This window comes from Telmatherina bonti (assembly GCF_933228915.1).
Source record: "Telmatherina bonti genome assembly, chromosome: 2".
Classification (NCBI taxonomy): Eukaryota; Metazoa; Chordata; class Actinopteri; order Atheriniformes; family Telmatherinidae; genus Telmatherina; species Telmatherina bonti.
In genome coordinates this window covers 43,339,292-43,362,644 of record NC_136620.1, presented here as the reverse complement: position 1 = coordinate 43,362,644, position 23,353 = coordinate 43,339,292, and the positions used below count along the sequence as shown (strand labels likewise).

Here is a 23,353-nt window from a genome sequence, read left to right as displayed (position 1 = left end):
TTTCTGGTCTGGTCCCTGGTCTGGTTTCTGGTCTGGTCCCTGGTCTGGTTTCTGGTCTGGTCCCTGGTCTGGATTCTGGTCTGGACTCTGGTCTGGACTCTGGTCTGGACTCTGGTCTGTTCCCTGGTCTTGTCCCTGGTCTGGTTTCTGGTCTGGTCCCTGGTCTGGTTTCTGGTCTGGTCCCTGGTCTGGATTCTGGTCTAGACTCTGGTCTGGACTCTGGTCTGGACTCTGGTCTGTTCCCTGGTCTTGTCCCTGGTCTGGTTTCTGGTCTGGTCCCTGGTCTGGTTTCTGGTCTGGTCCCTGGTCTGGTCTCTGGTCTGGACTCTGGTCTTGTTTCTGGTCTGGTTTCTGGTCTGGTCCCTGGTCTGGTTTCTGGTCTGGTCCCTGGTCTGGTCTCTGGTCTGGACTCTGGTCTCGACTCTGGTCTGGTCCCTGGTCTGGATTCTGGTCTTTTCCCTGGTTTGGACTCTGGTCTGGTCCCTGGTCTGGATTCTGGTCTAGACTCTGGTCTGGACTCTGGTCTGGTTTCTGGTCTGGTCCCTGGTCTGGACTCTGGTCTGGTCCCTGGTCTGGATTCTGGTCTAGACTCTGGTCTGGATTCTGGTCTAGACTCTGGTCTGGACTCTGGTCTGGTCACTGGTCTGGTTTCTTGTCTGGTCTCTGGTCTGGTCCCTGGTCTGGACTCTGGTCTGGACTCTGGTCTGGTTTCTGGTCTGGTTTCTGGTCTGGTCCCTGGTCTGGTTTCTGGTCTGGTCCCTGGTCTGGTTTCTGGTCTGGTCCCTGGTCTGGTCTCTGGTCTGGACTCTGGTCTAGACTCTGGTCTGGACTCTGGTCTGGACTCTGGTCTGGTCCCTGGTCTGGACTCTGGTCTGGTCCCTGGTCTGGATTCTGGTCTAGACTCTGGTCTGGACTCTGGTCTGGTCCCTGGTCTGGTCTCTGATCAGGACTCTGGTCTGGACTCTGGTCTGGACTCTGGTCTGGTTTCTGGTCTGGTTTCTGGTCTGGTCCCTGGTCTGGTTTCTGGTCTGGTCCCTGGTCTTGTTTCTGGTCTGGACTCTGGTCTGGTCTCTGGTCTGGACTCTGGTCTGGACTCTGGTCTGGTTTCTGGTCTGGTTTCTGGTCTGGTCCCTGGTCTGGTTTCTGGTCTGGTCCCTTGTCTGGTTTCTGGTCTGGTCCCTGGTCTGGTCTCTGGTCTGGACTCTGGTCTTGTTTCTGGTCTGGTCCCTGGTCTGGACTCTGGTCTGGTCCCTGGTCTGGATTCTGGTCTAGACTCTGGTCTGGACTCTGGTCGGGATTCTGGTCTGGACTCTGGTCTTGTTTCTGGTCTGGTTTCTGGTCTGGTCCCTGGTCTGGACTCTGGTCTGGTCCCTGGTCTAGATTCTGGTCTAGACTCTGGTCTGGACTCTGGTCGGGATTCTGGTCTGGGCTCTGGTCTGGTCCCTGGTCTGGTCCCTGGTCTGGACTCTGGTCTGGACTCTGGTCTGGTCCCTGGTCTGGATTCTGGTCTAGACTCTGGTCTGGACTCTGGTCTGGTCCCTGGTCTGGTTTCTGGTCTAGTCCCTGGTCTGGTCCCTGGTCTGGTCCCTGGTCTGGTCTCTGGTCTGGACTCTGGTCTTGTTTCTGGTCTGGTCCCTGGTCTGGACTCTGGTCTGGTCCCTGGTCTGGATTCTGGTCTAGACTCTGGTTTGGACTCTGGTCTGGATTCTGGTCTGGCCTCTGGTCTGGACTCTGTTCTGGTCCCTGGTCTGGTCCCTGGTCTGGACTCTTTTCTGGACTCTGGTCTGGTCCCTGGTCTGGACTCTGGTTTGGACTCTGGTCTGGTCCCTGGTCTGGATTCTGGTCTAGACTCTGGTCTGGTTTCTGGTCTGGTTTCTGGTCTGGTCCCTGGTCTTGTTTCTGGTCTGGTCCCTGGTCTGGATTCTGGTCTAGACTCTGGTCTGGACTCTGGTCTGTTCCCTGGTCTTGTCCCTGGTCTGGTTTCTGTTCTGGTCCCTGGTCTGGTTTCTGGTCTGGTCCCTGGTCTGGTCTCTTGTCTGGACTCTGGTCTTGTTTCTGGTCTGGTTTCTGGTCTGGTCCCTGGTCTGGTTTCTGGTCTGGTCCCTGGTCTGGTCTCTGGTCTGGACTCTGGTCTGGACTCTGGTCTCGACTCTGGTCTGGTCCCTGGTCTGGATTCTGGTCTGGTCTCTGGTCTGGACTCTGGTCTTGTTTCTGGTCTTGTTTCTGGTTTGGTTTCTGGTCTGGTCCCTGGTCTGGACTCTGGTCTGGTCCCTGGTCTGGATTCTGGTCTGGACTCTGGTCTGGTCCCTGGTCTGGTCCCTGGTCTGGTCCCTGGTCTGGTTTCTGGTCTGGTCCCTGGTCTGGTCTCTGGTCTGGACTCTGGTCTTGTTTCTGGTCTGGTTTCTGGTCTGGTCCCTGGTCTGGTTTCTGGTCTGGTCCCTGGTCTGGTCTCTGGTCTGGACTCTGGTCTCGACTCTGGTCTGGTCCCTGGTCTGGATTCTGGTCTTTTCCCTGGTCTGGACTCTGGTCTGGTCCCTGGTCTGGATTCTGGTCTAGACTCTGGTCTGGACTCTGGTCTGGTTTCTGGTCTGGTCCCTGGTCTGGACTCTGGTCTGGTCCCTGGTCTGGATTCTGGTCTAGACTCTGGTCTGGATTCTGGTCTAGACTCTGGTCTGGACTCTGGTCTGGTCACTGGTCTGGTTTCTTGTCTGGTCTCTGGTCTGGTCCCTGGTCTGGACTCTGGTCTGGACTCTGGTCTGGTTTCTGGTCTGGTTTCTGGTCTGGTCCCTGGTCTGGTTTCTGGTCTGGTCCCTGGTCTGGTTTCTGGTCTGGTCCCTGGTCTGGTCCCTGGTCTGGATTCTGGTCTAGACTCTGGTCTGGACTCTGGTCTGGTCCCTGGTCTGGTTTCTGGTCTGGTCCCTGGTCTGGTTTCTGGTCTGGACCCTTGTCTGGACCCTTGTCTGGTCTCTGGTCTGGTCCCTGGTCTGGTTTCTGGTCTGGTCTCTGGTCTGGTCCCTGGTCTGGACTCTGATCTGGACTCTGGTCTGGTTTCTGGTCTGGTTTCTGGTCTGGTCCCTGGTCTGGTTTCTGGTCTGGTCCCTGGTCTGGTTTCTGGTCTGGTCCCTGGTCTGGATTCTGGTCTAGACTCTGGTCTGGACTCTGGTCTGGACTCTGGTCTGTTCCCTGGTCTTGTCCCTGGTCTGGTTTCTGGTCTGGTCCCTGGTCTGGTTTCTGGTCTGGTCCCTGGTCTGGATTCTGGTCTAGACTCTTTTCTGGACTCTGGTCTGGACTCTGGTCTGTTCCCTGGTCTTGTCCCTGGTCTGGTTTCTGGTCTGGTCCCTGGTCTGGTTTCTGGTCTGGTCCCTGGTCTGGTCTCTGGTCTGGACTCTGGTCTTGTTTCTGGTCTGGTTTCTGGTCTGGTCCCTGGTCTGGTTTCTGGTCTGGTCCCTGGTCTGGTCTCTGGTCTGGACTCTGGTCTCGACTCTGGTCTGGTCCCTGGTCTGGATTCTGGTCTTTTCCCTGGTCTGGACTCTGGTCTGGTCCCTGGTCTGGATTCTGGTCTAGACTCTGGTCTGGACTCTGGTCTGGTTTCTGGTCTGGTCCCTGGTCTGGACTCTGGTCTGGTCCCTGGTCTGGATTCTGGTCTAGACTCTGGTCTGGATTCTGGTCTAGACTCTGGTCTGGACTCTGGTCTGGTCACTGGTCTGGTTTCTTGTCTGGTCTCTGGTCTGGTCCCTGGTCTGGACTCTGGTCTGGACTCTGGTCTGGTTTCTGGTCTGGTTTCTGGTCTGGTCCCTGGTCTGGTTTCTGGTCTGGTCCCTGGTCTGGTTTCTGGTCTGGTCCCTGGTCTGGTCTCTGGTCTGGACTCTGGTCTAGACTCTGGTCTGGACTCTGGTCTGGACTCTGGTCTGGTCCCTGGTCTGGACTCTGGTCTGGTCCCTGGTCTGGATTCTGGTCTAGACTCTGGTCTGGACTCTGGTCTGGTCCCTGGTCTGGTCTCTGATCTGGACTCTGGTCTGGACTCTGGTCTGGACTCTGGTCTGGTTTCTGGTCTGGTTTCTGGTCTGGTCCCTGGTCTGGTTTCTGGTCTGGTCCCTGGTCTTGTTTCTGGTCTGGACTCTGGTCTGGTCTCTGGTCTGGACTCTGGTTTGGTCTCTGGTCTGGTCTCTGGTCTGGTCCCTGGTCTGGTTTCTGGTCTGGTCTCTGGTCTGGTCCCTGGTCTGGACTCTGGTCTGGACTCTGGTCTGGTTTCTGGTCTGGTTTCTGGTCTGGTCCCTGGTCTGGTTTCTGGTCTGGTCCCTTGTCTGGTTTCTGGTCTGGTCCCTGGTCTGGTCTCTGGTCTGGACTCTGGTCTTGTTTCTGGTCTGGTCCCTGGTCTGGACTCTGGTCTGGTCCCTGGTCTGGATTCTGGTCTAGACTCTGGTCTGGACTCTGGTCGGGATTCTGGTCTGGACTCTGGTCTTGTTTCTGGTCTGGTTTCTGGTCTGGTTTCTGGTCTGGTCCCTGGTCTGGACTCTGGTCTGGTCCCTGGTCTAGATTCTGGTCTAGACTCTGGTCTGGACTCTGGTCGGGATTCTGGTCTGGGCTCTGGTCTGGTCCCTGGTCTGGTCCCTGGTCTGGACTCTGGTCTGGACTCTGGTCTGGTCCCTGGTCTGGATTCTGGTCTAGACTCTGGTCTGGACTCTGGTCTGGTCCCCGGTCTGGTTTCTGGTCTAGTCCCTGGTCTGGTCCCTGGTCTGGTCCCTGGTCTTGTCTCTGGTCTGGACTCTGGTCTTGTTTCTGGTCTGGTCCCTGGTCTGGACTCTGGTCTGGTCCCTGGTCTGGATTCTGGTCTAGACTCTGGTTTGGACTCTGGTCTGGATTCCAGTCTGGACTCTGGTCTGGACTCTGTTCTGGTCCCTGGTCTGGTCCCTGGTCTGGACTCTGTTCTGGACTCTGGTCTGGTCCCTGGCCTGGACTCTGGTTTGGACTCTGGTCTGGTCCCTGGTCTGGATTCTGGTCTAGACTCTGGTCTGGTTTCTGGTCTGGTTTCTGGTCTGGTCCCTGGTCTTGTTTCTGGTCTGGTCCCTGGTCTGGATTCTGGTCTAGACTCTGGTCTGGACTCTGGTCTGTTCCCTGGTCTTGTCCCTGGTCTGGTTTCTGTTCTGGTCCCTGGTCTGGTTTCTGGTCTGGTCCCTGGTCTGGTCTCTGGTCTGGACTCTGGTCTTGTTTCTGGTCTGGTTTCTGGTCTGGTCCCTGGTCTGGTTTCTGGTCTGGTCCCTGGTCTGGTCTCTGGTCTGGACTCTGGTCTCGACTCTGGTCTGGTCCCTGGTCTGGATTCTGGTCTGGTCTCTGGTCTGGACTCTGGTCTTGTTTCTGGTCTTGTTTCTGGTTTGGTTTCTTGTCTGGTCCCTGGTCTGGACTCTGGTCTGGTCCCTGGTCTGGATTCTGGTCTGGACTCTGGTCTGGTCCCTGGTCTGGTCCCTGGTCTGGTCCCTGGTCTGGTTTCTGGTCTGGTCCCTGGTCTGGTCTCTGGTCTGGACTCTGGTCTTGTTTCTGGTCTGGTTTCTGGTCTGGTCCCTGGTCTGGTTTCTGATCTGGTCCCTTGTCTGGTCTCTGGTCTGGACTCTGGTCTCGACTCTGGTCTGGTCCCTGGTCTGGATTCTGGTCTTTTCCCTGGTCTGGACTCTGGTCTGGTCCCTGGTCTGGATTCTGGTCTAGACTCTGGTCTGGACTCTGGTCTGGTTTCTGGTCTGGTCCCTGGTCTGGACTCTGGTCTGGTCCCTGGTCTGGATTCTGGTCTAGACTCTGGTCTGGATTCTGGTCTAGACTCTGGTCTGGACTCTGGTCTGGTCACTGGTCTGGTTTCTTGTCTGGTCTCTGGTCTGGTCCCTGGTCTGGACTCTGGTCTGGACTCTGGTCTGGTTTCTGGTCTGGTTTCTGGTCTGGTCCCTGGTCTGGTTTCTGGTCTGGTCCCTGGTCTGGTTTCTGGTCTGGTCCCTGGTCTGGTCTCTGGTCTGGACTCTGGTCTAGACTCTGGTCTGGACTCTGGTCTGGACTCTGGTCTGGTCCCTGGTCTGGACTCTGGTCTGGTCCCTGGTCTGGATTCTGGTCTAGACTCTGGTCTGGACTCTGGTCTGGTCCCTGGTCTGGTCTCTGATATGGACTCTGGTCTGGACTCTGGTCTGGACTCTGGTCTGGTTTCTGGTCTGGTTTCTGGTCTGGTCCCTGGTCTGGTTTCTGGTCTGGTCCCTGGTCTTGTTTCTGGTCTGGACTCTGGTCTGGTCTCTGGTCTGGACTCTGGTTTGGTCTCTGGTCTGGTCTCTGGTCTGGTCCCTGGTCTGGTTTCTGGTCTGGTCTCTGGTCTGGTCCCTGGTCTGGACTCTGGTCTGGACTCTGGTCTGGTTTCTGGTCTGGTTTCTGGTCTGGTCCCTGGTCTGGTTTCTGGTCTGGTCCCTTGTCTGGTTTCTGGTCTGGTCCCTGGTCTGGTCTCTGGTCTGGACTCTGGTCTTGTTTCTGGTCTGGTCCCTGGTCTGGACTCTGGTCTGGTCCCTGGTCTGGATTCTGGTCTAGACTCTGGTCTGGACTCTGGTCGGGATTCTGGTCTGGACTCTGGTCTTGTTTCTGGTCTGGTTTCTGGTCTGGTTTCTGGTCTGGTCCCTGGTCTGGACTCTGGTCTGGTCCCTGGTCTAGATTCTGGTCTAGACTCTGGTCTGGACTCTGGTCGGGATTCTGGTCTGGGCTCTGGTCTGGTCCCTGGTCTGGTCCCTGGTCTGGACTCTGGTCTGGTCCCTGGTCTGGATTCTGGTCTAGACTCTGGTCTGGATTCTGGTCTAGACTCTGGTCTGGACTCTGGTCTGGTCACTGGTCTGGTTTCTTGTCTGGTCTCTGGTCTGGTCCCTGGTCTGGACTCTGGTCTGGACTCTGGTCTGGTTTCTGGTCTGGTTTCTGGTCTGGTCCCTGGTCTGGTTTCTGGTCTGGTCCCTGGTCTGGTTTCTGGTCTGGTCCCTGGTCTGGTCTCTGGTCTGGACTCTGGTCTAGACTCTGGTCTGGACTCTGGTCTGGACTCTGGTCTGGTCCCTGGTCTGGACTCTGGTCTGGTCCCTGGTCTGGATTCTGGTCTAGACTCTGGTCTGGTCCCTGGTCTGGTCTCTGATCTGGACTCTGGTCTGTACTCTGGTCTGGACTCTGGTCTGGTTTCTGGTCTGGTTTCTGGTCTGGTCCCTGGTCTGGTTTCTGGTCTGGTCCCTGGTCTTGTTTCTGGTCTGGACTCTGGTCTGGTCTCTGGTCTGGACTCTGGTTTGGTCTCTGGTCTGGTCTCTGGTCTGGTCCCTGGTCTGGTTTCTGGTCTGGTCTCTGGTCTGGTCCCTGGTCTGGACTCTGGTCTGGACTCTGGTCTGGTTTCTGGTCTGGTTTCTGGTCTGGTCCCTGGTCTGGTTTCTGATCTGGTCCCTTGTCTGGTTTCTGGTCTGGTCCCTGGTCTGGTCTCTGGTCTGGACTCTGGTCTTGTTTCTGGTCTGGTCCCTGGTCTGGACTCTGGTCTGGTCCCTGGTCTGGATTCTGGTCTAGACTCTGGTCTGGACTCTGGTCGGGATTCTGGTCTGGACTCTGGTCTTGTTTCTGGTCTGGTTTCTGGTCTGGTTTCTGGTCTGGTCCCTGGTCTGGACTCTGGTCTGGTCCCTGGTCTAGATTCTGGTCTAGACTCTGGTCTGGACTCTGGTCGGGATTCTGGTCTGGGCTCTGGTCTGGTCCCTGGTCTGGTCCCTGGTCTGGACTCTGGTCTGGACTCTGGTCTGGTCCCTGGTCTGGATTCTGGTCTAGACTCTGGTCTGGACTCTGGTCTGGTCCCTGGTCTGGTTTCTGGTCTAGTCCCTGGTCTGGTCCCTGGTCTGGTCCCTGGTCTGGTCTCTGGTCTGGACTCTGGTCTTGTTTCTGGTCTGGTCCCTGGTCTGGACTCTGGTCTGGTCCCTGGTCTGGATTCTGGTCTAGACTCTGGTTTGGACTCTGGTCTGGATTCTGGTCTGGACTCTGGTCTGGACTCTGGTCTGGTCCCTGGTCTGGTCCCTGGTCTGGACTCTGGTCTGGACTCTGGTCTGGTCCCTAGTCTGGACTCTGGTTTGGACTCTGGTCTGGTCCCTGGTCTGGATTCTGGTCTAGACTCTGGTCTGGTTTCTGGTCTGGTTTCTGGTCTGGTCCCTGGTCTTGTTTCTGGTCTGGTCCCTGGTCTGGATTCTGGTCTAGACTCTGGTCTGGACTCTGGTCTGTTCCCTGGTCTTGTCCCTGGTCTGGTTTCTGTTCTGGTCCCTGGTCTGGTTTCTGGTCTGGTCCCTGGTCTGGTCTCTGGTCTGGACTCTGGTCTTGTTTCTGGTCTGGTTTCTGGTCTGGTCCCTGGTCTGGTTTCTGGTCTGGTCCCTGGTCTGGTCTCTGGTCTGGACTCTGGTCTGGACTCTGGTCTCGACTCTGGTCTGGTCCCTGGTCTGGATTCTGGTCTGGTCTCTGGTCTGGACTCTGGTCTTGTTTCTGGTCTTGTTTCTGGTTTGGTTTCTGGTCTGGTCCCTGGTCTGGACTCTGGTCTGGTCCCTGGTCTGGATTCTGGTCTGGACTCTGGTCTGGTCCCTGGTCTGGTCCCTGGTCTGGACTCTGGTCTGGACTCTGGTCTGGTCCCTGGTCTGGATTCTGGTCTAGACTCTGGTCTGGACTCTGGTCTGGTCCCTGGTCTGGTCTCTGGTCTGGACTCTGGTCTTGTTTCTGGTCTGGTTTCTGGTCTGGTCCCTGGTCTGGTTTCTGGTCTTGTCCCTGGTCTGGTCTCTGGTCTGGACTCTGGTCTGGACTCTGGTCTCGACTCTGGTCTGGTCCCTGGTCTGGATTCTGGTCTGGTCTCTGGTCTGGACTCTGGTCTTGTTTCTGGTCTTGTTTCTGGTTTGGTTTCTGGTCTGGTCCCTGGTCTGGACTCTGGTCTGGTCCCTGGTCTGGATTCTGGTCTGGACTCTGGTCTGGTCCCTGGTCTGGACTCTGGTCTGGACTCTGGTCTGGTCCCTGGTCTGGATTCTGGTCTAGACTCTGGTCTGGACTCTGGTCTGGTCCCTGGTCTGGTCCCTGGTCTGGTTTCTGGTCTAGTCCCTGGTCTGGTCTCTGGTCTGGACTCTGGTCTTGTTTCTGGTCTGGTTTCTGGTCTGGTTTCTGGTCTGGTCCCTGGTCTGGACTCTGGTCTGGTCCCTGGTCTGGTCCCTGGTCTGGATTCTGGTCTAGACTCTGGTCTGGACTCTGGTCTGGATTCTGGTCTGGACTCTGGTCTGGCCTCTGGTCTTGTCCCTGGTCTGGTCCCTGGTCTGGACTCTGGTCTGGTCCCTGGTCTGGATTCTGGTCTAGACTCTGGTCTGGACTCTGGTCTGGTCCCTGGTCTGGTCTCTGATCTGGACTCTGGTCTGGACCCTTGTCTGGTCTCTGGTCTGGTCCCTGGTCTGGTTTCTGGTCTGGTCTCTGGTCTGGTCCCTGGTCTGGACTCTGGTCTGGACTCTGGTCTGGTTTCTGGTCTGGTTTCTGGTCTGGTCCCTGGTCTGGTTTCTGGTCTGGTCCCTGGTCTGGTTTCTGGTCTGGTCCCTGGTCTGGATTCTGGTCTAGACTCTGGTCTGGACTCTGGTCTGGACTCTGGTCTGTTCCCTGGTCTTGTCCCTGGTCTGGTTTCTGGTCTGGTCCCTGGTCTGGTTTCTGGTCTGGTCCCTGGTCTGGTCTCTGGTCTGGACTCTGGTCTTGTTTCTGGTCTGGTTTCTGGTCTGGTCCCTGGTCTGGTCCCTGGTCTGGTCTCTGGTCTGGACTCTGGTCTCGACTCTGGTCTGGTCCCTGGTCTGGATTCTGGTCTGGTCCCTGGTCTGGACTCTGGTCTGGTCCCTGGTCTGGATTCTGGTCTAGACTCTGGTCTGGACTCTGGTCTGGTTTCTGGTCTGGTCCCTGGTCGGGACTCTGGTCTGGTCCCTGGTCTGGATTCTGGTCTAGACTCTGGTCTGGATTCTGGTCTAGACTCTGGTCTGGACTCTGGTCTGGTCACTGGTCTGGTTTCTGGTCTGGTCTCTGGTCTGGTCCCTGGTCTGGACTCTGGTCTGGACTCTGGTCTGGTTTCTGGTCTGGTTTCTGGTCTGGTCCCTGGTCTGGTCCCTGGTCTGGTTTCTGGTCTGGTCCCTGGTCTGGTCTCTGGTCTGGACTCTGGTCTAGACTCTGGTCTGGACTCTGGTCTGGACTCTGGTCTGGTCCCTGGTCTGGACTCTGGTCTGGTCCCTGGTCTGGATTCTGGTCTAGACTCTGGTCTGGACTCTGGTCTGGTCCCTGGTCTGGTCTCTGATCTGGACTCTGGTCTGGACTCTGGTCTGGACTCTTGTCTGGTTTCTGGTCTGGTTTCTGGTCTGGTCCCTGGTCTGGTTTCTGGTCTGGTCCCTGGTCTTGTTTCTGGTCTGGACTCTGGTCTGGACTCTGGTCTGGTCCCTGGTCTGGATTCTGGTCTAGACTCTGGTCTGGACTCTGGTCTGGTCTCTGGTCTGGACTCTGGTTTGGTCCCTGGTCTGGTCCCTGGTCTGGTTTCTGGTCTGGTCCCTGCTCTGGTTTCTGGTCTGGTCCCTCGTCTGGTCTCTGGTCTGGTCTCTGGTCAAGTCCCTGGTCTGGTTTCTGGTCTGGTCTCTGGTCTGGTCCCTGGTCTGGACTCTGGTCTGGTTTCTGATCTGGTTTCTGGTCTGGTCCCTGGTCTGGTTTCTGGTCTGGTCCCTGGTCTGGTTTCTGGTCTGGTCCCTGGTCTGGTCTCTGGTCTGGACTCTGGTCTGGTTTCTGGTCTTGTTTCTGGTCTGGTCCCTGGTCTGGACTCTGGTCTGGTCCCTGGTCTGGATTGTGGTCTAGACTCTGGTCTGGACTTTGGTCGGGATTCTGGTCTGGACTCTGGTCTGGTCCCTGGTCTGGTCCCTGGTCTGGACTCTGGTCTGGTCCCTGGTCTGGATTCTGGTCTAGACTCTGGTCTGGACTCTGGTCTGGTCCCTGGTCTGGTTTCTGGTCTGGTCCCTGGTCTGGTCTCTGGTCTGGACTCTGGTCTTGTTTCTGGTCTGGTTTCTGGTCTGGTTTCTGGTCTGGTCCCTGGACTGGATTCTGGTCTAGACTCTGGTCTGGACTCTGGTCTGGATTCTGGTCTAGACTCTGGTCTGGACTCTGGTCTGGTCCCTGGTCTGGTCCCTGGTCTGGACTCTGGTCTGGACTCTGGTCTGGTCCCTGGTCTCGATTCTGGTCTGGTCCCTGGTCTGGATTCTGGTCTGGTCCCTGGTCTGGACTCTGGTCTGGTCCCAGGTCTGGATTCTGGTCTGGACTCTGGTCTGGTTTCTGGTCTGGTTTCTGGTCTGGTCCCTGGTCTGGTTTCTGGTCTTGTCCCTGGTCTAGACTCTGGTCTGGACTCTGGTCTGGATTCTGGTCTAGAATCTGGTCTGGTCTCTGGTCTGGACTCTGGTCTTGTTTCTGGTCTTGTTTCTGGTCTGGTTTCTGGTCTGGTCCCTGGTCTGGACTCTGGTCTGGTCCCTGGTCTGGTCCCTGGACTGGATTCTGGTCTAGACTCTGGTCTGGACTCTGGTCTGGATTCTGGTCTGGACTCTGGTCTCGTCCCTGGTCTGGTCCCTGGTCTGGACTCTGGTCTGGACTCTGGTCTGGTCCCTGGTCTGGATTCTGGTCTAGACTCTGGTCTGGACTCTGGTCTGGTCCCTGGTCTGGTCTCTGATCTGGACTCTGGTCTGGACTCTGGTATGGACTCTGGTCTGGACTCTGGTCGGGATTCTGGTCTGGACTCTGGTCTGGTCCCTGGTCTGGTCCCTGGTCTGGACTCTGGTCTGGTCCCTGGTCTGGATTCTGGTCTAGACTCTGGTCTTGTTTCTGGTCTGGTCCCTGGTCTGGACTCTGGTCTGGTCTCTGGTCTGGTCCCTGGTCTGGACTCTGGTCTGGACTCTGGTCTGGTTTCTGGTCTGGTTTCTGGTCTGGTCCCTGGTCTGGTTTCTGGTCTGGTCCCTTGTCTGGTTTCTGGTCTGGTCCCTGGTCTGGTCTCTGGTCTGGACTCTGGTCTTGTTTCTGGTCTGGTCCCTGGTCTGGACTCTGGTCTGGTCCCTGGTCTGGATTCTGGTCTAGACTCTGGTCTGGACTCTGGTCGGGATTCTGGTCTGGACTCTGGTCTTGTTTCTGGTCTGGTTTCTGGTCTGGTTTCTGGTCTGGTCCCTGGTCTGGACTCTGGTCTGGTCCCTGGTCTAGATTCTGGTCTAGACTCTGGTCTGGACTCTGGTCGGGATTCTGGTCTGGGCTCTGGTCTGGTCCCTGGTCTGGTCCCTGGTCTGGACTCTGGTCTGGACTCTGGTCTGGTCCCTGGTCTGGATTCTGGTCTAGACTCTGGTCTGGACTCTGGTCTGGTCCCTGGTCTGGTTTCTGGTCTAGTCCCTGGTCTGGTCCCTGGTCTGGTCCCTGGTCTGGTCTCTGGTCTGGACTCTGGTCTTTTTTCTGGTCTGGTCCCTGGTCTGGACTCTGGTCTGGTCCCTGGTCTGGATTCTGGTCTAGACTCTGGTTTGGACTCTGGTCTGGATTCTGGTCTGGACTCTGGTCTGGACTCTGGTCTGGTCCCTGGTCTGGTCCCTGGTCTGGACTCTGGTCTGGACTCTGGTCTGGTCCCTAGTCTGGACTCTGGTTTGGACTCTGGTCTGGTCCCTGGTCTGGATTCTGGTCTAGACTCTGGTCTGGTTTCTGGTCTGGTTTCTGGTCTGGTCCCTGGTCTTGTTTCTGGTCTGGTCCCTGGTCTGGATTCTGGTCTAGACTCTGGTCTGGACTCTGGTCTGTTCCCTGGTCTTGTCCCTGGTCTGGTTTCTGTTCTGGTCCCTGGTCTGGTTTCTGGTCTGGTCCCTGGTCTGGTCTCTGGTCTGGACTCTGGTCTTGTTTCTGGTCTGGTTTCTGGTCTGGTCCCTGGTCTGGTTTCTGGTCTGGTCCCTGGTCTGGTCTCTGGTCTGGACTCTGGTCTGGACTCTCGTCTCGACTCTGGTCTGGTCCCTGGTCTGGATTGTGGTCTGGTCTCTGGTCTAGACTCTGGTCTTGTTTCTGGTCTTGTTTCTGGTTTGGTTTCTGGTCTGGTCCCTGGTCTGGACTCTGGTCTGGTCCCTGGTCTGGATTCTGGTCTGGACTCTGGTCTGGTCCCTGGTCTGGTCCCTGGTCTGGACTCTGGTCTGGACTCTGGTCTGGTCCCTGGTCTGGATTCTGGTCTAGACTCTGGTCTGGACTCTGGTCTGGTCCCTGGTCTGGTCTCTGGTCTGGACTCTGGTCTTGTTTCTGGTCTGGTTTCTGGTCTGGTCCCTGGTCTGGTTTCTGGTCTTGTCCCTGGTCTGGTCTCTGGTCTGGACTCTGGTCTGGACTCTGGTCTCGACTCTGGTCTGGTCCCTGGTCTGGATTCTGGTCTGGTCTCTGGTCTGGACTCTGGTCTTGTTTCTGGTCTTGTTTCTGGTTTGGTTTCTGGTCTGGTCCCTGGTCTGGACTCTGGTCTGGTCCCTGGTCTGGATTCTGGTCTGGACTCTGGTCTGGTCCCTGGTCTGGTCCCTGGTCTGGACTCTGGTCTGGACTCTGGTCTGGTCCCTGGTCTGGATTCTGGTCTAGACTCTGGTCTGGACTCTGGTCTGGTCCCTGGTCTGGTCCCTGGTCTGGTTTCTGGTCTAGTCCCTGGTCTGGTCTCTGGTCTGGACTCTGGTCTTGTTTCTGGTCTGGTTTCTGGTCTGGTTTCTGGTCTGGTCCCTGGTCTGGACTCTGGTCTGGTCCCTTGTCTGGTCCCTGGTCTGGATTCTGGTCTAGACTCTGGTCTGGACTCTGGTCTGGATTCTGGTCTGGACTCTGGTCTGGCCTCTGGTCTTGTCCCTGGTCTGGTCCCTGGTCTGGACTCTGGTCTGGTCCCTGGTCTGGATTCTGGTCTAGACTCTGGTCTGGACTCTGGTCTGGTCCCTGGTCTGGTCTCTGATCTGGACTCTGGTCTGGACCCTTGTCTGGTCTCTGGTCTGGTCCCTGGTCTGGTTTCTGGTCTGGTCTCTGGTCTGGTCCCTGGTCTGGACTCTGGTCTGGACTCTGGTCTGGTTTCTGGTCTGGTTTCTGGTCTGGTCCCTGGTCTGGTTTCTGGTCTGGTCCCTGGTCTGGTTTCTGGTCTGGTCCCTGGTCTGGATTCTGGTCTAGACTCTGGTCTGGACTCTGGTCTGGACTCTGGTCTGTTCCCTGGTCTTGTCCCTGGTCTGGTTTCTGGTCTGGTCCCTGGTCTGGTTTCTGGTCTGGTCCCTGGTCTGGTCTCTGGTCTGGACTCTGGTCTTGTTTCTGGTCTGGTTTCTGGTCTGGTCCCTGGTCTGGTCCCTGGTCTGGTCTCTGGTCTGGACTCTGGTCTCGACTCTGGTCTGGTCCCTGGTCTGGATTCTGGTCTGGTCCCTGGTCTGGACTCTGGTCTGGTCCCTGGTCTGGATTCTGGTCTAGACTCTGGTCTGGACTCTGGTCTGGTCACTGGTCTGGTTTCTGGTCTGGTCTCTGGTCTGGTCCCTGGTCTGGACTCTGGTCTGGACTCTGGTCTGGTTTCTGGTCTGGTTTCTGGTCTGGTCCCTGGTCTGGTTTCTGGTCTGGTCCCTGGTCTGGTTTCTGGTCTGGTCCCTGGTCTGGTCTCTGGTCTGGACTCTGGTCTAGACTCTGGTCTGGACTCTGGTCTGGACTCTGGTCTGGTCCCTGGTCTGGACTCTGGTCTGGTCCCTGGTCTGGATTCTGGTCTAGACTCTGGTCTGGACTCTGGTCTGGTCCCTGGTCTGGTCTCTGATCTGGACTCTGGTCTGGACTCTGGTCTTGACTCTTGTCTGGTTTCTGGTCTGGTTTCTGGTCTGGTCCCTGGTCTGGTTTCTGGTCTGGTCCCTGGTCTTGTTTCTGGTCTGGACTCTGGTCTGGACTCTGGTCTGGTCCCTGGTCTGGATTCTGGTCTAGACTCTGGTCTGGACTCTGGTCTGGTCTCTGGTCTGGACTCTGGTTTGGTCCCTGGTCTGGTCCCTGGTCTGGTTTCTGGTCTGGTCCCTGCTCTGGTTTCTGGTCTGGTCCCTCGTCTGGTCTCTGGTCTGGTCTCTGGTCAAGTCCCTGGTCTGGTTTCTGGTCTGGTCTCTGGTCTGGTCCCTGGTCTGGACTCTGGTCTGGTTTCTGATCTGGTTTCTGGTCTGGTCCCTGGTCTGGTTTCTGGTCTGGTCCCTGGTCTGGTTTCTGGTCTGGTCCCTGGTCTGGTCTCTGGTCTGGACTCTGGTCTGGTTTCTGGTCTGGTTTCTGGTCTGGTCCCTGGTCTGGACTCTGGTCTGGTCCCTGGTCTGGATTGTGGTCTAGACTCTGGTCTGGACTCTGGTCGGGATTCTGGTCTGGACTCTGGTCTGGTCCCTGGTCTGGTCCCTGGTCTGGACTCTGGTCTGGTCCCTGGTCTGGATTCTGGTCTAGACTCTGGTCTGGACTCTGGTCTGGTCCCTGGTCTGGTTTCTGGTCTGGTCCCTGGTCTGGTCTCTGGTCTGGACTCTGGTCTTGTTTCTGGTCTGGTTTCTGGTCTGGTTTCTGGTCTGGTCCCTGGACTGGATTCTGGTCTAGACTCTGGTCTGGACTCTGGTCTGGATTCTGGTCTAGACTCTGGTCTGGACTCTGGTCTGGTCCCTGGTCTGGTCCCTGGTCTGGACTCTGGTCTGGACTCTGGTCTGGTCCCTGGTCTCGATTCTGGTCTGGTCCCTGGTCTGGATTCTGGTCTGGTCCCTGGTCTGGACTCTGGTCTGGTCCCAGGTCTGGATTCTGGTCTGGACTCTGGTCTGGTTTCTGGTCTGGTTTCTGGTCTGGTCCCTGGTCTGGTTTCTGGTCTTGTCCCTGGTCTAGACTCTGGTCTGGACTCTGGTCTGGATTCTGGTCTAGAATCTGGTCTGGTCTCTGGTCTGGACTCTGGTCTTGTTTCTGGTCTTGTTTCTGGTCTGGTTTCTGGTCTGGTCCCTGGTCTGGACTCTGGTCTGGTCCCTGGTCTGGTCCCTGGACTGGATTCTGGTCTAGACTCTGGTCTGGACTCTGGTCTGGATTCTGGTCTGGACTCTGGTCTGGTCCCTGGTCTGGTCCCTGGTCTGGACTCTGGTCTGGACTCTGGTCTGGTCCCTGGTCTGGATTCTGGTCTAGACTCTGGTCTGGACTCTGGTCTGGTCCCTGGTCTGGTCTCTGATCTGGACTCTGGTCTGGACTCTGGTATGGACTCTGGTCTTGTTTCTGGTCTGGTTTCTGGTCTGGTCCCTGGTCTGGTTTCTGGTCTTGTCCCTGGTCTTGTTTCTGGTCTAGACTCTGGTCTGGTCTCTGGTCTGGACTCTGGTCTGGACTCTGGTCTGTTCCCTGGTCTGGTTTCTGGTCTGGTCCCTGGTCTGGTTTCTGGTCTGGTCCCTGGTCTGGTCTCTTGTCTGGACTCTGGTCTGGACTCTGGTCTGGACTCTGGTCTGGTCCCTGGTCTGGATTCTGGTCTGGTCCCTAGTCTGGACTCTGGTCTGGTCCCAGGTCTGGATTCTGGTCTAGACTCTGGTCTGGACTCTGGTCTGGATTCTGGTCTGGACTCTGGTCTGGACTCTGGTCTGGTCCCTGGTCTGGACTCTGGTCTGGACTCTGGTCTGGACTCTGGTCTGGTCCCTGGTCTGGATTCTGGTCTGGACTCTGGTCTGGACTCTGGTCTGGTTTCTGGTCTGGTCCCTGGTCTGGACCCTGGTCTCGACTCTGGTCTGGTCCCTGGTCTGGATTCTGGTCTGGTCCCTGGTCTGGTCTCTGGTCTGGACTCTGGTCTTGTTTCTGGTCTGGTTTCTGGTCTGGTCCCTGGACTGGACTCTGGTCTGGTCCCTGGTCTGGTCTCTGGTCTGGTCCCTGGTCTGGACTCTGGTCTGGTCCGTGGTCTGGTCTCTGGTCTGGACTCTGGTCTTGTTTCTGGTCTGGACTCTGGTCTGGTCCCTGGTCTGGTTTCTGGTCTGGTTTCTGGTCTGGTCTCTGGTCTGGTCCCTGGTCTGGACTCTGGTCTGGACCCTGGTCTGGTCTCTGGTCTGGACTCTGGTCTGGTCCCTGGTCTGGTCTCTGATCTGGACTCTGGTCTGGACTCTGGTCTTGTTTCTGGTCTGGTTTCTGGTCTGGTTTCTGGTCTGGTCCCTGGTCTGGACTCTGGTCTGGTCCCTGGTCTGGTCCCTGGTCTGGATTCTGGTCTAGACTCTGGTCTGGACTCTGGTCTGGATTCTGGTCTGGACTCTGGTCTGGTCCCTGGTCTGGACTCTGGTCTGGACTCTGGTCTGGACTTTGGTCTCGATTCTGGTCTAGATTCTGGTCTGGACTCTGGTCTGGTCCCTGGTCTGGTCTCTGATCTGGACTCTGGTCTGGACTCTGGTCTGGTTTCTGGTCTGGTTTCTGGTGTGGTCCCTGGTCTGGTTTCTGGTCTGGTCCCTGGTCTTGTTTCTGGTCTAGACTCTGGTCTGGATTCTGGTCTGGTTTCTGGTCTGGTTTCTGGTCGGGACTCTGGTCTGGATTCTGGTCTAGACTCTGGTCTGGTCTCTGGTCTGGACTCTGGTCTGGTCCCTGGTCTGGTCCCTGGTCTGGATTCTGGTCTGGATTCTGGTCTGGTTTCTGGTCTGGTCCCTGGTCTGGTCTCTGGTCTGGATTCTGGTCTAGACTCTGGTCTGGACTCTGGTCTGGTTTCTGGTCTGGTCCCTGGTCTGGTCTCTGGTCTGGATTCTGGTCTGGACTCTGGTCTGGACTCTGGTCTTGTTTCTGGTCTGGTTTCTGGTCTGGTCCCTGGTCTAGTTTCTGGTCTGGTCCCTGGTGTGGTCTCTGGTCTGGTTTCTGGTCTGGACTCTGGTCTGGACTCTGGTCTGGTCCCTGGTCTGGTTTCTGGTCTGGACTCTGGTCTGGTTTCTGGTCTGGTCCCTGGTCTAGACTCTGGTCTGGTTTCTGGTCTTGTTTCTGGTCTTGTTTCTGGTCTGGTTTCTGGTCTGGTCCCTGGTCTGGACTCTGGTCTGGTCTCTGGTCTGGACTCTGGTCTGGTTTCTGGTCTGGACTCTGGTCTGGTTTCTGGTCTGGTCCCTGGTCTGGTCTCTGGTCTGGACTCTGGTCTTGTTTCTGGTCTGGTCCCTAGTCTGGACTCTTGTCTGGTCCCTGGTCTGGTCCCTGGTCTGGACTCTGGTTTGGTCCCTGGTCTGGTTTCTGGTCTGGTTTCTGGTCTGGTCTCTGGTCTGGTCCCTTGTCTGGACTCTGGTCTGGACTCTTGTCTGGACCCTGGTCTGGTCTCTGGTCTGGTCCCTGGTCTGGTCCCTGGTCTGGTTTCTGGTCTGGACTCTGGTCTGGTTTCTGGTCTGGACTCTGGTCTGGACTCTGGTCTGGTCCCTGGTCTGGTTTCTGGTCTGGTCTCTGGTCTGGTCCCTGGTCTGGACTCTGGTCTGGTCCCTGGTCTGGATTCTGGTCTGGTCCCTGGTCTGGACTCTGGTCTGGTCCCAGGTCTGGATTCTGGTCTAGACTCTGGTCTGGACTCTGGTCTGGATTCTGGTCTGGACTCTGGTCTGGTCCCTGGTCTGGACTCTGGTCTGGACTCTGGTCTGGACTCTGGTCTGGTCCCTGGTCTGGATTCTGGTCTAGACTCTGGTCTGGACTCTGGTCTGGTTTCTGGTCTGGTCCCTGGTCTGGACCCTGGTCTCGACTCTGGTCTGGTCCCTGGTCTGGATTCTGGTCTGGTCCCTGGTCTGGTCTCTGGTCTGGACTCTGGTCTTGTTTCTGGTCTGGTTTCTGGTCTGGTCCCTGGACTGGACTCTGGTCTGGTCCCTGGTCTGGTCTCTGGTCTGGTCCCTGGTCTGGACTTTTGTCTGGTCCCTGGTCTGGTCTCTGGTCTGGACTCTGGTCTGGTTTCTGGTCTGGACTCTTGTCTGGTCCCTGGTCTGGTCCCTGGTCTGGTTTCTGGTCTGGTTTCTGGTCTGGTCTCTGGCCTGGTCCCTGGTCTGGACTCTGGTCTGGACTCTGGTCTGGACCCTGGTCTGGTCTCTGGTCTGGACTCTGGTCTGGTCCCTGGTCTGGTCTCTGATCTGGACTCTGGTCTGGACTCTGGTCTTGTTTCTGGTCTGGTTTCTGGTCTGGTCCATGGTCTGGACTCTGGTCTGGTCCCTGGTCTGGTCCCTGGTCTGGATTCTGGTCTAGACTCTGGTCTGGACTCTGGTCTGGTTTCTGGTCTGGACTCTGGTCTGGTCCCTGGTCTGGTCCCTGGTCTGGACTGTGGTCTGGAGTCTGGTCTGGACTTTGGTCTCGATTCTGGTCTAGATTCTGGTCTGGACTCTGGTCTGGTCCCTTGTCTGGTCCCTGGTCTGGTCCCTGGTCTTGTTTCTGGTCTAGACTCTGGTCTGGATTCTGGTCTGGTTTCTGGTCTGGTCCCTGGTCTGGTTTCTGGTCTGGACTCTGGTCTGGATTCTGGTCTAGACTCTGGTCTGGTCTCTGGTCTGGACTCTGGTCTGGACTCTGGTCTGGTTTCTGGTCTGGTCCCTGGTCTGGTCTCTGGTCTGGATTCTGGTCTAGACTCTGGTCTGGACTCTGGTCTGGTTTCTGGTCTGGTCCCTGGTCTGGTCTCTGGTCTGGATTCTGGTCTGGACTCTGGTCTGGACTCTGGTCTTGTTTCTGGTCTGGTTTCTGGTCTGGTCCCTGGTCTAGTTTCTGGTCTGGTCCCTGGTCTGGTCTCTGGTCTGGACTCTGGTCTGGTTTCTGGTCTGGACTCTGGTCTGGACTCTGGTCTGGTTTCTGGTCTGGTCCCTGGTCTGGTTTCTGGTCTGGTCTCTGGTCTGGACTCTGGTCTGGTTTCTGGTCTGGACTCTGGTCTGGACTCTGGTCTGGTCCCTGGTCTGGTCCCTGGTCTGGTCTCTGGTCTGGTCCCTGGTCTGGACTCTGGTCTGGTCCCTGGTCTGGATTCTGGTCTGGTCCCTGGTCTGGACTCTGGTCTGGTCCCAGGTCTGGATTCTGGTCTGGACTCTGGTCTGGACTCTGGTCTGGTCCCTGGTCTGGATTCTGGTCTAGACTCTGGTCTGGACTCTGGTCTGGTTTCTGGTCTGGTCCCTGGTCTGGACCCTGGTCTCGACTCTGGTCTGGTCCCTGGTCTGGATTCTGGTCTGGTCCCTGGTCTGGTCTCTGGTCTGGACTCTGGTCTTGTTTCTGGTCTGGTTTCTGGTCTGGTCCCTGGACTGGACTCTGGTCTGGTCCCTGGTCTGGTCTCTGGTCTGGTCCCTGGTCTGGACTTTTGTCTGGTCCCTGGTCTGGTCTCTGGTCTGGACTCTGGTCTGGTTTCTGGTCTGGACTCTGGTCTGGTCTCTGGCCTGGTCCCTTGTCTGGACTCTGGTCTGGACTCTGGTCTGGACCCTGGTCTGGACTCTGGTCTGGTCCCTGGTCTGGTCTCTGATCTGGACTCTGGTCTGGACTCTGGTCTTGTTTCTGGTCTGGTTTCTGGTCTGGTTTCTGGTCTGGTCCATGGTCTGGACTCTGGTCTGGTCCCTGGTCTGGTCCCTGGTCTGGATTCTGGTCTAGACTCTGGTCTGGACTCTGGTCTGGTTTCTGGTCTGGACTCTGGTCTGGTCCCTGGTCTGGTCCCTGGTCTGGACTGTGGTCTGGACTCTGGTCTGGACTTTGGTCTCGATTCTGGTCTAGATTCTGGTCTGGACTCTGGTCTGGTCCCTTGTCTGGTCTCTGATCTGGACTCTGGTCTGGACTCTGGTCTGGTTTCTGGTCTGTTCCCTGGTCTGGTTTCTGGTCTGGTCCCTGGTCTTGTTTCTGGTCTAGACTCTGGTCTGGATTCTGGTCTGGTTTCTGGTCTGGTCCCTGGTCTGGTTTCTGGTCTGGACTCTGGTCTGGATTCTGGTCTAGACTCTGGTCTGGTCTCTGGTCTGGACTCTGGTCTGGACTCTGGTCTGGTTTCTGGTCTGGTCCCTGGTCTGGTTTCTGGTCTGGACTCTGGTCTGGTTTCTGGTCTGGTCCCTGGTCTAGACTCTGGTCTGGTTTCTGGTCTTGTTTCTGGTCTGGTTTCTGGTCTGGACTCTGGTCTGGTTTCTGGTCTGGTCCCTGGTCTGGTTTCTGGTCTGGTCCCTGGTCTGGTTTCTGGTCTGGTCCCTGGTCTGGTCTCTGGTCTGGACTCTGGTCTTGTTTCTGGTCTGGTTTCTGGTCTGGTCCCTGGTCTGGACTCTTGTCTGGTCCCTGGTCTGGTCTCTGGTCTGGACTCTGGTCTGGTTTCTGGTCTGGACTCTGGTCTGGTTTCTGGTCTGGTCCCTGGTCTGGTCTCTGGTCTGGACTCTGGTCTTGTTTCTGGTCTGGTCCCTGGTCTGGTCCCTGGTCTGGACTCTTGTCTGGTCCCTGGTCTGGTCCCTGGTCTGGACTCTGGTCTGGTCCCTGGTCTGGTTTCTGGTCTGGTTTCTGGTCTGGTCTCTGGTCTGGTCCCTTGTCTGGACTCTGGTCTGGACTCTTGTCTGGACCCTGGTCTGGTCTCTGGTCTGGTCCCTGGTCCTGTCCCTGGTCTGGTCTCTGGTCTGGACTCTGGTCTGGTTTCTGGTCTGGACTCTGGTCTGGACTCTGGTCTGGTCCCTGGTCTGGTTTCTGGTCTGGTCTCTGGTCTGGTCCCTGGTCTGGACTCTGGTCTGGACTCTGGTCTGGTCCCTGGTCTGGTCTCTGGTCTGGTCCCTGGTGTAGTTTCTGGTTTGGTCTCTGGTCTGGTCCCTGGTCTGGTTTCTGGTCTGGTTTCTGGTCTGGTCTCTGGTCTGGTACCTGGTCTGGACTCTCGTCTGGACTCTGGTCTGGACTCTGGTCTGGTTTCTGGTCTGTCTGTTGTGTTTGCAGCCAGTTGCTTCATCCAGTAGTTTCAAATATAAAATATTGTCCAGTTTTAGGTCTTTTCATTATCGATGCCGAGATTTAATGCTGGGCTGATAAACCAAATCTAAATCATATGTGCATCAGATCTGGATGTGATATGGATCAGATGTGGACGAGATGTGGATCAGATCTGGATCATATGTGGATCAAGTGTAGTACAGATGTGGATCAGATCGGATCAGGATCAGATGTGGTCCAGATCTGGATCATATGTTGATCAGCTATGTGTCAGATGTGGATCGGATCTGGATGTGATGTGGATCAGCTTTGGATCATATGTGAATCAGATGTGGATCAGATCTGGATCATATGTGAATCAGATGTGGATCATATGTGAATCACATGTGGATCAGATCTGGATCATATGTGAATCACATGTGGATCAGATGTGGATCATATGTGAATCACATGTGGATCAGATGTGGATCACATGTGAATCACATGTGGATCAGATGTGGATCATATGTGAATCACATGTGGATCAGATGTGGATCATATGTGAATCACATGTGGATCAGATGTGGATCATATGTGAATCACATGTGGATCAGATCTGGATCACATGTGAATCACATGTGGATCAGATGTGGATCATATGTGAATCACATGTGGATCAGATGTGGATCATATGTGAATCACATGTGGATCAGATCTGGATCACATGTGAATCACATGTGGATCAGATGTGGATCATATGTGAATCACATGTGGATCAGATCTGGATCATATGTGAATCACATGTGGATCAGATGTGGATCATATGTGAATCACATGTGGATCAGATCTGGATCACATGTGAATCACATGTGGATCAGATGTGGATCATATGTGAATCACATGTGGATCAGATGTGGATCATATGTGAATCAGATCTGGATCACATGTGAATCAGATCTGGATCATATGTGAATCAGATGTGGATCGGATCTGGATGTGATGTGGATCAGCTTTGGATCATATGTGAATCAGATGTGGATCAGATCTGGATCATATGTGAATCAGATGTGGATCATATGTGAATCACATGTGGATCAGATCTGGATCATATGTGAATCAGATGTGGATCATATGTGAATCAGATGTGGATCATATGTGAATCAGATGTGGATCATATGTGAATCACATGTGAATCAGATCTGGATCATATGTGAATCACATGTGAATCAGATCTGGATCACATGTGAATCAGATCTGGATCACATGTGAATCAGATCTGGATCACATGTGAATCACATGTGAATCAGATCTGGATCACATGTGAATCAGATCTGGATCACATGTGAATCAGATCTGGATCATATGTGAATCAGATGTGAATCAGATCTGGATTATATGTGAATCACATGTGAATCAGATCTGGATCACATGTGAATCAGATCTGGATCATATGTGAATCACATGTGAATCAGATCTGGATCACATGTGAATCAGATCTGGATCACATGTGAATCAGATCTGGATC

At 55.8% G+C, this 23,353-nt stretch overlaps 1 protein-coding gene across 1 annotated transcript in view; it reads left to right on the top strand.

The window, feature by feature from the left end:
* Positions 1 to 23,353, top strand: part of spire2 (spire-type actin nucleation factor 2) — a gene marked incomplete at its 5' end in the record, with an annotated part of 232,710 nt that overhangs the window by 161,708 nt on the left and 47,649 nt on the right. The gene's annotated exons all lie outside the window — the stretch shown is intronic.